The sequence below is a fragment of the Chiloscyllium plagiosum genome, unplaced genomic scaffold (assembly GCF_004010195.1).
Source record: "Chiloscyllium plagiosum isolate BGI_BamShark_2017 unplaced genomic scaffold, ASM401019v2 scaf_28855, whole genome shotgun sequence".
Classification (NCBI taxonomy): Eukaryota; Metazoa; Chordata; class Chondrichthyes; order Orectolobiformes; family Hemiscylliidae; genus Chiloscyllium; species Chiloscyllium plagiosum.
This window is the reverse complement of record NW_025198338.1, coordinates 2033-5536: the sequence shown is the minus strand read 5'-3', so window position 1 is coordinate 5536 and position 3504 is coordinate 2033. Positions and strand designations below refer to the sequence as shown.

The following is a 3504-nucleotide window of genomic DNA, read 5'->3' as shown; positions in this document are numbered from 1 at the left end:
TCCTGCTGTTCCTGTGGGACAGGCTGGAGGGAGAGGGGGGGCTGAATGGCCCCTGCTGTTCCTGTGCGACAGGCTGGAGGGAGAAGGGACTGAATGGCCTCCTGCTGTTCCTGTGGGACAGGCTGGAGGGAGAGAGGGCTGAATGGCCTCCTGCTGTTCCTGTGGGACAGGCTGGAGGAGGGGCTGAATGGCCTCCTGCTGTTCCTGTGTAACAGGCTGGAGGATGGGGCTGAATGGCCTCCTGTGTGAGAGGCTGGAGGAGGGGCCAAGTGGACACTGGGTTTTGATAATCCCATGCCAACACCCTCCCTCCCTCCCTCAAGGAAATCTCCCTCACTCATGGAACCTCACTCCCTCGAGGTTACCGACACACCTCGAGGGGACCTACCTTGCTCCCTCGAGGTGACCTCCCTTTCTCAAAGTTACTTATCTCCCTCAAGCGTATATCCCTCCCTTGAGGATCCCACCCTCACTAGAGGCGACCTACCTCCCTCCCTCGAGTGTCCCTCCCTCCCTCAAGATTCCCTCACTCCCTCGTCGTTCCCTCCCTCCCTTGAGGTTACCTCTCTCCTTCCCTCAAGGGTCCCTAACCCTCCCTCGAGAGTCCCTACCCCTCTCGAGGTTCCCTCCCTCCCTCGAGGCTACCTCGCTCCCTCAAGGGTACCTACCTCACTCGAGATTCCCTCACTCCCTCGAGGTTCCCTCAATCCCTTGAGGGTACCTTCCTCCCTCCCTCAAGGCTACCTCCCTCCCTCGAGGTGACCTACCTCACTCCCTCAAGGCTACCTCCCTCCCTCGAGGCGACCTACCTCGCTCCCTCTAGGGTAGCTACCTCACTCGAGATTCCCTCACTCCCTCGAGGTTCCCTCAATCCCTTGAGGGTACCTTCCTCCCTCCCTCAAGGCTACCTCCCTCCCTCGAGGGTACCTACCTCGCTCCCTCGAGGGTACCTACCTCACTCGAGATTCCCTCACCCTCGAGGTTCCCTCAATCCCTTGAGGGTACCTTCCTCCCTCCCTCAAGGCTACCTCCCTCCCTCGAGGCGACCTACCTCGCTCCCTCGAGGGTACCTACCTCACTCGCGAGTTTTTCGTACTCCTCCATCAGTTTCTCATTCTCCTGGTTCACTGCGAGCACTTTGCAAATCCGATTGGCTGCAGTCTCGGCCTAGTCAGACAGAACAAGCATACAGCCTGGATTATCGACAACAGAAGGCCTCGGATACCCACCCGCGCTGCACAGACCCTTAGGCCACCCTCCGCACTCCCCTCCACCAGCCCTCGGTCACCCACCCCCTGACAAAACAGCCCAGGAACCTCCCAGAGGGAAAATCGATGGAACATTCCAGAATCAGTTCCTACGCGGGTTTGAGGTAGACAGTAGGGGCCCAGGGCCGGGTGGTCACTCAGAGAGGCACTGAAGGAGAGAGTCACTGACCCTCTCACCCGGACCTTCCCACAGTGACCACCAAGGGATTGACCATCTCAGACCGACCTTTCACCTTGTGTGGTCACCCCGACAGAGCGGAGAATGTCAGAGAGACACACCCGGTCACCCCCGGGTCAGTGCTGAGGGAGTGGGCACTGTCGGAGGGTCAGTGCTGAGGGAGTGGGCACTGTCGGAGAAGATACCATGGCTGCTATCGGGAGAAGAGTAAGTCTGGGTGGTCGTCCTCCCTGGGGTCCTGAGGCCAATCTCTGTCTCCCATTGTCCCTCCTGGACCTTACCTGCTCAGCTCCAGCGAAAGCGTGGTAGAAACATGAGACGTAGGTCATGATGGCTTTCTCGTCCGGCTTTGGTGTGTTAACAATGTCTGAGGGGAGCAAGGAGGGACACAGAGAGGGGGCAGAGACATAGAGTGAACGTTAGAGGAAGCCAGTTGTGTGATGACACTCCTCACCCACCTTTCCCGTTCCCCCTGACAGCGCACCCTCCAGCGACGCGCCCTGTGGGAACAAAACGAGCCGGGATTCTCCATGAGTCCCAGATCGTTGGTCGGCACGCTCAGCGAGTGACCGGGAAGCTGAGAGCGAGGGTGGGGGGGTCATCGCCGGGGGAAACGGGACAGGGACAGAGAGGGCCCCTTTGTCCAGGCCGCGGGTGAGGCCACACCTGAGACGTTTCGCCTGGCGTCCCCATCTCTGTATTTACAGAAGGGACGGACCCCCAACTCCAGAGGCAGCTCACGGGATGTTCCCTCGGCTGCTCCCTGGGGTACGTAGGAAAGGTGGGAGCGGTCGGAGTCCCCGGGAATGTCCTGGTGACCATCCTGAGATGGGTACGGTCCTGACCGCGGTGGGGTGGTGACGCGGAGAGGGGATGGTTCCCCCTCGTGGGGAGGGGGTGTACACTCTGAGGATGAGGTTGTAGACGGAGATGAGGATGAGTCTGTGGAATTCTTCCCCCCCACCCCCCCACTTCCCGGAGAGTGGGGGACAGTGGGTGTCACTGGATATCGCAAGGCCAATTTGAGAGGTTTCTGATCGTTGTGGGGGGGAAGGGGAGGAAATTGGGTTTAATCAGACCAGCCACGATCTCAGTGGATAGGAGTATCAGACTGAGGGGCCGAGTGGCACCTTTGGTATGTTCATACCACCCACCGCTGAGATAGAGAGACAGAGAGAGGGAGGGGGTGAAAACAGAGAGGTGGAAGGAGGTGGAGATCGAGAGAGAGGGATTGGAGAAAGAGAGAGAGGGGTTGGAGAAAGAGAGAGAGAGACATACAGACAGAGAGACAGACAGTGAGAGATGAACACTTTTCCAATATCTACGAAAATCGGCTCCAGCAAGAGCGAACAAAAAGAGGGTCGTCAGACAACTCGGAATGGTCAAGAAAAAAATACAACATATGCTGAATAATTATGGTCCAGTTTCTGTAAAGCAGTTAAAAATGTAAATCAAGGAATGTGTTTTTCTGGAGGAAGGAGGTTTTGGTAACATGCAGTTGCAAATGCTGAGGTCATCGTTGGAGGAGAGAGAGAGAAGGAGAAACGGAAGGGTAAAATAGAACCTGCGAATTGGAATGCTTATAACATGTTGAAGGCTGAGCCTGATTTCAGGGAAAGAAAATCTCGAAGAAAAGATAGATCAAGTAGAGGTACAAACACCAGTGCACATGCACAAACACACGGAAAACAACCGAATGAAGCTGTACAGTGTCTTAAGACTGGATCAGATCCTGACCTTAATGGGTGCCCTCGAAGAGCTACAGCCCCCCTACGAGATCCACTTCGCGAAGATTCCAAGTCAACGGTCGCCGCCTCAGGTTCTGCTGAATCACCAATAGCATATCGTACCCACAATCAATTGAAGCAAGAATCCCTAAAGAAGTCGAGACAATGTCCCAGTACCTTAAGCGTCTCACGAAAGTCGATAATGTCTATTGTGGACATAACGACGGCAGAGATCACACCGTATGAGGCACACCTGAGGAGCAGCTTCATCAATGGAATGAAGTATGAAACAACAAAATAGGTAATAATATACGTGTATTACCTGGGACAC

General features: G+C 55.8%; 1 long non-coding RNA gene across 1 annotated transcript in view; it reads right to left on the bottom strand.

Moving 5' to 3' along the window:
* Nucleotides 1–1072: 1072 nt before the first annotated feature.
* LOC122545984 overlaps nucleotides 1073–3504 on the bottom strand; it is a 4028-nt gene continuing 1596 nt past the window's right edge. Inside the window, exons 3-4 of the long non-coding RNA XR_006310640.1 lie at nucleotides 1728–1813; nucleotides 1073–1167 (exon numbers count right to left, since the gene is read on the bottom strand). This is a non-coding gene — a long non-coding RNA (uncharacterized LOC122545984). The remainder of the gene's footprint in view (nucleotides 1168–1727; nucleotides 1814–3504) is intronic.